The following is a 10,616-nucleotide window of genomic DNA, read 5'->3' on the forward strand; positions in this document are numbered from 1 at the left end:
CAGGTGTGAGCCACTTTGCCCAGCCCACATTCCCCTATTATTAACATCTTACATTAGTATGGCATGTTTGTCACAAATAATGACCAATACTGATATGTTATTAACTAAAATGCACATTTTTTTTTTTTTTTTTGTGATGGAGTTTTGCTCTTTTTTCTTTTTTTTTTTTTTTTTGAGACGGAGTTTCGCTGTTACCCAGGCTGGAGTGCAATGGCGCGATCTCGGCTCACCGCAACCGCCGCCTCCTGGGTTCAGGCAATTCTCCTGCCTTAGCCTCCCGAGTAGCTGGGATTACAGGCACACGCCACCATGCCCAGCTAATTTTTTAAATATTTTTAGTAGAGGCGGGGTTTCACCATGTTGACCAGGATGGTCTCGATCTCTTGACCTCGTGATCCACCCACCTTGGCCTCCCAAAGTGCTGGGATTACAGGCTTGAGCCACCGCGCCCGGCCGGAGTTTTGCTCTTGTTACCCAGGCTGGAGTGCAATGGCGCGATCTCGGCTCACCGCAACCTCCGCCTCCTGAGTTCAAGCAATTCTCCTTCCTCAGCCTCCCGAGTAGCTGGGACTACAGGCGCATGCCACCATGCCCAGCTAATTTTTTGTAGTTTTAGTAGAGACGGGGTTTTACCTTGTTGACCAGGATGGTCTCCATCTCTTGACCTCGTAATCCACCCACCTTGGCCTCCCAAAGTGCTGGGATTATAGGCGTGAGCCACCGTGCCCAGCCCTAAAATGCACATTTTATTCACATTTACTCGTTGTCTTAATCTAGTATCTTTTTTCTGTTCTGGACCCCATCCAGAATGCCACGTTACACTTAGCTGTCACATCTCCAGCACCTCCTGTGACAGTTTCTCAGACTTTCCATGTTTTTGATGACCTTGACAGTTTAAGTAATAATGGTCAGGTGTTTTGTAGAATGTCTCACAATTAGAATTTGTTTGGTGTTTTTCTTTTTTCTCTCTCTTTTTTTAAGATGGAATCTTACTCTGTCGCCAAGCTGTAGTGCAATGGCACAATCTTGGCTCACTGCAACCTCTGCCTGCCAGGTTCAAGTGATCCTCCTGCCTCCACCTCCCAAGTAGCTGGGTGGGACTACAGGCACTCGCCACCAAGCCCAGCAATTTTTTGTATGTTTAGTAGGGACGGGGTTTCACCATGTTGACCAGGATGGTCTCAATCTCTTGACCTCATGATCCACCTGCCTCAGCCTCCCAAAGTGCTGGGATTACAAGCATGAGCCACTGTGCCTGGCTGGTGTTTTTCTAATTATTACATTGGGATTGCGGAATTTGAGAGGAAGATGACTGAGGTGAAGAGCCAATCTCCTAACAGCATATGAAAAGTACATTCTGCCAGGCACGACAGCTCAGCACTTTGGGAGGTTGAGGCAGGAAGATCACCTGAGGTCAGGAGTTCCAGACTAGCCTGGCCAACATGGCAAAACCCCATTTCTACTGAAAAAATACAAACATTAGCGGGGCATCGTGGCAGTGGCCTTTAATCCCAGCTACTTAGGAGGCTGAGGCAGGGAAAATCACTTGAACCCAGGAGGCAGAGGTTGCAGTGGGCTGAGATCATGCCATTGCACTCCAGCCTGGGCAACAGAGCAAGACTCCATCTCAAAAAACAAACAAAAAAAGAATCTAACATGACTCATATAGGAAAAAAGGAGTGCTGTGTTTAAAATCTCATCTCTAACTGAAGAAGGAAAAGCTGGGTTCCCTCAGATACTAGTACCGGAGATATTTAAGAACTTTCCTGGGTCTCTGAAACCACACTGTCACAGAGGAGGGCCTGCCTTAAAGTAGCTCTTTAATATTATTTGAGGCAAACTGCTTACTTTAGGCGCATTTGGAGTCAGTAAAACACTTTTGGAGGTGGACCAAAGGACAGAAAAATCAATTAAAGAGCTAAAAAGTAGGGAGGCTGAGGCCGTGGACTGCCTGAGCTCAGGAGTTCAAGACCAGCCTGGGGAACACGGTGAAACCTCATCTCTACTAAAATTCAAAAAAAAAAAAATGAGTTGGGAGTGGCAGGGTATGCCTGTAGTCCCAGCTACTCGGGAGGCTGAGGCAAGATAATCACTTGACCTGGGAGGTGGAGGTTGCAGTGAGTCAAGATCATGCTACTGTACTTCAGTCTGGGCGACAGTGAGATTCCATCTCAAAAAAAGAAATAAATAAAAATAAAGTGCAGGTTTTGAGTAAATCTTCATGCTGTCCAGCTCACCTGCCAGTTGTATGACTTGAAGCAAGCTTGCTTAATGCCCCTAAGTCTAGGTTTGTTCACATAAATGGGATTATTAACATCATCTGTGACACAGCGTTGGTGGGAAAATATATAAAGTTACAGGTGGCCAGGTGGGCCCAATCGATCCTCTTACTTCACCACTTGTAATCCCAGCACTTTGGGAGGCAGAGGCAGAAGGACTGCTGAGGCCAGGAGTTCAAGACCATCCTGGGCACCATAGCCAGACTCCGTGGCTACAAAAAATTAAAATAATAATAATAAAAGTTACAGGAAAACATGTAGCATATAGAAGATGCTCCCTCAGCCTTGAGGCAGTAGAGTCAAAGTTCTGAGTCCTATCCATTAGCTACTAGTTTCCTGACCTTAAACAATTATTATTATTACTTTTTTTTTTTTTTAAAGATGGGGTTTCACCATGATGGCCAGGCTGGTCTTGAACTCCTGACCTCAGGTGATCCATCCACCTCGGCCTCCCAAAGTGCTAGGATTACAGGCGTGAGCCACCGCGCCCGGCCAAACAATTATTTCTTAGCCACATTTTCCCATTTACAAAATGAAAGTATGGAACTACCCTTTTATTTTTTTTTGAGACAGAGTTGTTACCCAGGCTGGAGTGCAATGGCGTGATCTCGGCTCACTGCAACTTCCACCTCCTGGGTTCAGGCAATTCTCCTGCCTCAGCCTCCTGAGTAGCTGGGACTACAGGCGCACACCACCATGCCCAGCTAATTTTTGTATTTTTAGTAAAGACGGGGTTTCACCTTGTTGACCAGGATGGTCTCGATCTCTTGACCTCATGATCCACCCGCCTCGGCCTCCCAAAGTGCTGGGATTATAGGTGTGAGCCACTGTGCCCGCCAACCCTTTTAAATTTTTTGCATTACCAAGCCTTCTTTTGAATTTTAATTTGCATTTGTTTAACTACTAATGAGGTTGAGCATCTTTTCATGTTTGCTGGTCATTTGTTTCACTCTTACCACTTGAAAATAAATGTATTAAAATTAAAATCCAGAGAGTTGGGAGAAGGCCTTTCTCTGCCTGGGACTGGCTGAGGTGAAGGGAGAGAGGAAGACCCCATCTGAGTGACAACCATGTGTGCAGTGGCAGGCTGGTTACTCACAGAGGTCCTGAACAAATGACGGACTATATTGAGAATTATGAGAGGCAAGTTTCTCACTGGGGAAGAAAGGAAGTATATATGTGGAAGGCTGGAATAAAACCTGTGGGGGTGGGTTGGGATTGGAGACATCAGTGTGAACTCATGCTATAGAATGATGAATGTGGAGAGGGCCATTCATGTACTGTCCTTGATAGGGCCCTGAAGCAGGAACACTCCAGTAATAAAGAGTATACTGGTGCCTGGATCTTGGTTTCTGAATACCATTCTCTACTAAATGGAACTAGGGCCACTTACCCAGCTGACTTGTTCTAGGGCTGGGGCTGGGAAAATACAAGGTGAGGCTGGAACATCTTGTGGTGCCAGAAAATATGGGAGTGCTCAGAGAATGATGGGAACATGTCAAAAGGACACAGGATCCAGCTTGAAGGAGTGGCCATGGCTAAACTGGGGCAATTGAAACATCAAAATATATAATAGTAAGAATGAGTTGTAATCATAGAATAAAATAGGAATCTATGAGTAGTCCACACTGATGTATCTACGAATGAACAAACAAGCAAAGGACTAAATAAATAAATCAGTAGGGGAGAAGGGACAGTTCTACCTTATGGTAGAATAGTAATTATAAATATAGAAAGAATGATGGAATAAGAAAGTCACCTTTTGGCAATTATTAATAGTATAGGAATAACTGATTCAGACAAGAATTATCAAGAATGCTAAAACTAGTTGGCATAAGTTTCATGGGAACAGGATATTATATATTATATAGTTGCACAGCAGCCCCCCACAAAATTCTTATTAATTTTGCTGTGGAGACACCTGGAAGATACCATTTTAACCACCTTAACATCAACGGGCTATAACTTTAAAAATGGGAAAAAAACAAGGAGATGGCCAGGCGCAGTGGCTCACACACCTAATCCCAGCACTTTGGGAGTCTGGGGCAGGTGGATCACCTGAGGTCAGGAGTTTGAGACCAGCCTGACCAACATGGTGAAACCCCATTTCTACTACAAATACAAAAATGAGCCGGGCATGGTGGCACATGCTTGTAATCCCAGCTACTTAGGAGGCTGTGGTAGGAGAATCACCTGAACCTGGGAGGCGGAGGTTGCAGTGAGCTGAGATCATGCCATTGCACTCCAGCCTGGGCAACAAGAGCAAAACTCTGTCTCGTGGGGGGAAAAAAACAAGGACGTGGAAAAATCAGAGCCCTTGTATACTGCTAGTGAGGATGTAATATGGTTACAGCCACTTTGGAAAACAGCAGCCCCTCAAAAAGTTAAATATAGGTACCATATGACCCAGCAATTCCACTGTTAGGTATATACCAAACAGAACTAAAGGCATATGTTAACACAAGAACTTGCACATTAATGCTGCTAGCAGTGTATTTCATAATAGTTAAAAAGTGGAAATGGCCCAAATGTCATCAACTGATGAATGGACAAAATGTGGTATATCCATACAGAGCTCTCCAGAGAAACAGAACCAACAAAATGTATTGGTTCTTTTTTCATAAACACACACACACACACACACACACACACACACACACACACACACGCTTGTATGTGTATACATACATAGAAAGAGAGAGACAGAGATTTAAGGAACTGGCTCACAGGCTTGGCAAATCCAGAAACTGATAGGGTAGGCTGACGGTCTGGAGATTCAGGGAAGAACTGCAGACTGAGTCCAAAGGCAGTCCTGTTGACAGAACTTGCTTGGGGGACAAGAGTCTTTGTTCTATTAAGGCCTTCAACTGATTGGATGTGGCTCACTCACACAATGGAGGGTAATCTGCTTTACTCAAAATCCACTGATTATATTTTATTCATTTATTTTTTGAGCAATGGTATTGCTCTGTGCTGTTGCCCAAGCTGGAGCTCAGTGGTATGAGCATGACTCACTGAAGCCTCGACCTTTTGGGTCCAATTGATTCTCCTACTTCAGCCTCTTGAGTATCTGGGACGTCAGAAGTGTACCACCATGCCTGGCTAACTTTCTTCCTTCGGTGGAGACCAGGTCTCCCTGTGTTGCCCAGGCTGGTCTTGAACTCCAGGGCTCAAGCAATCCTCCTGCCTCAGCCTCCCAAAGTGCTGGGATTACAGGTATGCACCACTGTTTCTAGCCAAAATTCACTGATTTTATTTTTTTTTGAGACGGAGTCTAGTTCTGTCACCCAGACTAGAGTGCAGTGGCGTAATCTTGGCTCACTGCAACCTCCGCCTCCTGGGTTCAAGCGATTCTCCTGTCTCAGCTTCCTGAGTAGTTGGGATTACAGGCTCCTGCCACCACGCCTGGCTAATATCTGTATCTTTAGTAGAGACAGGGTTTCATCACGTTGACCAGACTGGTCTCGATGTCCTGACCTCAAGTAATCCGCCCAACCTCAGCCTCCCAAAGTGCTGGGATTACAGGCATGAGCCACCTCGCCCAGCCCCAAAATTCACTGATTTTAAATGTTCATCTCATCCAAAAAAAGAAAATACCTTGAAAGAAACATCCAGAAAATTGACCAAATATCTGGGCACCATGGCCAGCCAAGTTGACACATAACATTTACCATCACAAATGGTAACAGAGTAATAGAATATAACGTTTACATATTACTCTCAAATGAGTCAGAAAAAATATAGCATATATAACCTGTGTATACATATATACAGAAAGAGAGTGATAAAGCAAACATAATAAAAAGTTAACAACTGGGCCAGGCACGGTGGTTCACACCTGTAATCCCAGCACTTCTTTGGGAGTCTGAGGCAAGTGGATCATTTGAGGTCAGGAGTTTGAGACCACCCTGGCCAACATGGTGAAACTCTGTCTCTATTAAAAATATAAAAATTAGCTAGGCTTGATGGGAGGCGCTTGTAATCCCAGCTACTCAGGAGGTTGAGGCAGGAGGATTGCTTGAGCCAGGGATGCAGAGGTTGCACTGAGCCAGGATTGTGCCACTGCACTCCAGCCTGGGCGACAAAGCAAGAGCCATCTCAAAAAAAAACAAAGTTATCAACTGGGAGATTTGGGTGAGGGTTTACTGAAATCCTTGATGCTATTTTTTTTTTTTGAGACGGAGTTTCGCTCATTACCCAGGCTGGAGTGCAATGGCGTGATCTCAGCTCACTGCAACCTCCGCCTCCTGGGTTCAGGCAATTCTCCTGCCTCAGCCTCCTGAGTAGCTGGGATTACAGGCATGCGCCACCATGCCCAGCTAATTTTTTATATTTTTTAGTAGAGACAGGCTTTCACCATGTTGACCAGGATGGTCTCGATCTCTTGACCTCGTGATCCACCCGCCTCGGCCTCCCAAAGTGCTGGGATTACAGGCGTGAGCCACCGTGCCCAGCGATGCTATTCTTTTCTTTCCTTCATATTATTTTTAAGTATTTCTCATGCCTGTTTCCTATCCTTTGTACTATTCTTGCAATTTTTCTGCAAGTTTAATAATAAAAGTTAAAATAGAAATCCAGTGTGTGGCCCACTCACACAATGTACTATTCTTGCAATTTTTCTGCAAATCTAATAATAAAAGTTAAAATAGAAAAATAACATAAAGTATATGCACAAAGAGTATTGTTCAGAAAAGAAATATTTACCTATTGTGAGGCCTGTGCCTGGTACCCAGTACATGAATAGTTGATGCTGCTGCGAGCTTTTCAGGTCTGGAGGAAAAGACATTTCTCATAAGTCACAAGGGGGCATCCCAAAGGCAGGAAACACAATCTAGCACAGAATTGCACTGAGTATTGTAGTGCTGTCAATGTCCTACCCTTCCTTACCCAGAATGTACTCCTTAATCCTAAAGAAAAACAAGAAAAACCTTTGTCTGCTAAAAACAGGGGCTCCTTCCTTTCACAGTGGACAAGGCTATGAGGCACCTGAGAGCTGGCTTCCTTTACTTCTGTGTGGGTCCGGATTTCAGAGCAGCTGTCAAGAGTCACTGCACATATCACAACCAGGACATGGACTCTGGAGACCTATGTAAAGGGGTGCACGCATGTGGTAGCAATGTGGAAGAGTGAGCCCTGGAATGGGAACTCAGAGACAGGTATGTGCTGTGTACACTCAGCCATATTCTCCCTTGTTTTCCTTTTTTTAAACTGATTTTTTAAATTGTCAATTGACAATTTATACCTGTTTATGTTTATGGGGCACAAAGTCCTATTGTGACCTATAAATACAATGTGAAATAATTTAATCAAGCCAGTTAACATATCCATCACCTCTAATGCTTAACATTTTTTGGGTTGAGAACATATGAAATTTACTCTTCGCAATCTACCATGCTATAATAGATCTCAAAAACAATATACTCCTCCTGAGACTTTATGCCCTTTGACCATCATTTCCCCACTCCTCTTCCCTATGCCTCTGTAACCACCATTCTACTCACTGCTCCTTTATATGTTTGTGTGTATGTGTGTGTGTGTGTGTGTGTGTATACTTTTTTTTCTTTGAGACAAAGGCTTGCTCTGTTGCCCAAACTGGAGTGCAGTGGTGCAATCTCAGCTCACTGCAACCTCCACCTCCTGGGTTCAAGCAATTCTCCTGCCTTAGTCTCCTAAGTAGCTGGGATTACAAGTGCTCACCCCCACACCCAGCTAATTTGTATATATATATATATTTATTTTATTTTATTTTATTTTTAAGCCTATAGCACCTGGTATTCCCAAGCGGTCTCCCGTCCAAGTACTAACCAGGCCCGACCCTGCTTAGCTTCCGAGATCAGACGAGATCGGGCACGTAATTTGTATATTTTTAATAGAGACAGGGTTTCCTCATGCTGCGTGGGCTGGTCTCAAACTCCTGGGCTCAAGCAATCCACCCACCTCAGCTTCCCAAAGTGCTGGGATTACAAGTGTGAGCCACTGCGCCCAGCTCTTCTACTCACTGCTTCTATGAGTTCAAAGGCTTTAGATGCTACAAATAAATGACAACATTTCATCCTGTTTTCTTAATCTGACTTATTAGATGTTCCACCTGGATCTCCGAGGATTTACTGTTTCTACGTTCTGGAATATGTTCATTCTGGTCTATCTGACCCTGTCACAAATCGCACCTTGAAATTGCTCTAGTCACAGAGGTCTCTTGCCACCTCCCTGTGATTACACAGTGTAGCAGAAGGTGCACAGGCTCTGGAGATGGACCAAGGTCCAAATGAAGCCTCTGGTATTTAATGTATTGAATCTTAGTTTCCTTATCGAAACAAATAATAACATTTGTTTTTTGAGTCTTGTGAGAATTAGATACACAAATATACTACCTAGAACACAGTAGATGTTAAATGAATTGCAGTATTTTCTTTTTACACTTTGGTTTAAGTATAAGCAACAGGGTGTTGTAGAAAAAATGGGATTTAAAGTTAAGACAAAGTTCCTGGCCAAGTGCAGTGGCTCATGCCTATAATGCCAGCACTATCCTACACCAAGGTGGGAGGATCACTTGAGTCCAGGAGTTTGAGACCAGCCTGGGCAACATGGTGAGACCCTGTCTCTACAAAAAATTTTTAAAAATTAGCCGAGTGTGGTGGTAGGCTGAAGTAGGAGGACTGCTTGAGCCCAGGAGGTTAAGGCTGAAATAAGCTATAATCATGCCAATGCATTTCGGCCTGGGCAACAAGCAAGACCTTGTCTCAAAAAAAAAAAAAAATTTACATGAGAATATGCTTTTAAGAACTGTTTGCCAGGCGCAGTGGCTCATGTCTGTAATCCCAGCACTTTGGGAGGCTGAGGCAGGTAGATCACAAGGTCAGGAGTATGAGACCAGCCTGGCCAACATGGTGAAACCCCGTCTCTAATAAAAATACAAAAAAATTAGCTGGGTGTGGTGGTGCGTACCTGTAGCCCCACTTACTTGAGAGGCTGAAGCAGGAGAATTGCTTGAACCTGGGAGACAGAGGTTGCAGTGAGCCAATATCACACCATTACACTCCAGCCTGGGTGACAGAGCAAGACTCACTAAAAAAAAAAAAAAAAAGCCTCTGTCCAAAATATTATTACCCAAGCCAGGAATGACCTTCCTCTCTTAAATAAATTGAAATCTTAATCTGCATGTCCTAGCTCAAATGTTGCATCTTCCAAGACATTTTTCTCTAATAATCTCAAAAATATAAATAATATGGTATCCATACTCTGGACATTGTTAAAAAGAATGAGGAACATCTAAATGTACTGAGATGGAAAATCTCAGACATACTAAGTGAAAATTAGCCATGGTATACATACATTATGATTCCATTTCTATGTTGAGAGAAAAAAAGAGGCAACCATGCCATTCCCTTGCTTAAAATCCTTCAGGGGTTCCCCACTGTCAACCACGTGGAGTCTGAGCTCCTTACCTGATATCCATGCTCCTTCCTTATTTGGGCTCTGCCAGCCTCTGCGGCCTCATCTCCTACAGACCAACCTCTTCATCTTGAGCCCTGGATTCCAGCTGTGACTAATGTGCCCTCCACCATCTCTTCCTTTAGATCAGTGGTTCTCAAACTTTAGCATGCATCAGAATCACCTAAAATGCTTGTTAAACTACAGATTGCTAGCTGCATCCGTAGAATTTCTGATTCAGGTCTAGGATTGGGCCTAACAATTTCTATTTTCTAACAGTGCCTTTAAAATGATTCTGACTCAACTTCCTCACCTACATATAGGCTGACCAATCATTTTGGTTTGAGACTGCCCCAGTTTTGGCAATGAAAGTTTCAAGTCACAGAAAACTCCTTGGTTCCAAGCAAACTGGGACAGGTGGTTACCAACTGCATAAGAATCTCTCCCAGGTTGCAGCTTACAGGACTTATTTTTTTTTTTTGAGACAGAGTTTCGCTCTTTTCACCCAGGCCGGAGTGCAATGGCGCGATCTCGGCTCACTGCAACCTCCGCCTCCTGGGTTCAGGCAATTCTCCTGCCTCAGCCTCCTGAGTAGCTGGGATTACAGGCATGCGCTACCGTGTCCAGCTAATTTTTTTGTATTTTTAGTAGAGATGGGGTTTCACCATGTTGACCAGAATGGTCTCGATCTCTTGACCTCATGATCCACCCACCTCGGCCTCCCAAAGTGCTGGGATTACAGGCGTGAGCCACCGCGCCCGGCCGCTTACAGGACATTTATTGCTACTGCCAAGCAGGCCTTCTCTATGGCCAGGCAACAGAGAGTGCTAAGGAAGGAATTCCATCATCCTGACTGACTTTTTGCTGGAATAAGAGTATTTAACAAAGTTTTTCATATTCAGGCAA

Source organism: Callithrix jacchus, chromosome 10 (genome assembly GCF_049354715.1).
Source record: "Callithrix jacchus isolate 240 chromosome 10, calJac240_pri, whole genome shotgun sequence".
Taxonomy (NCBI): Eukaryota; Metazoa; Chordata; class Mammalia; order Primates; family Cebidae; genus Callithrix; species Callithrix jacchus.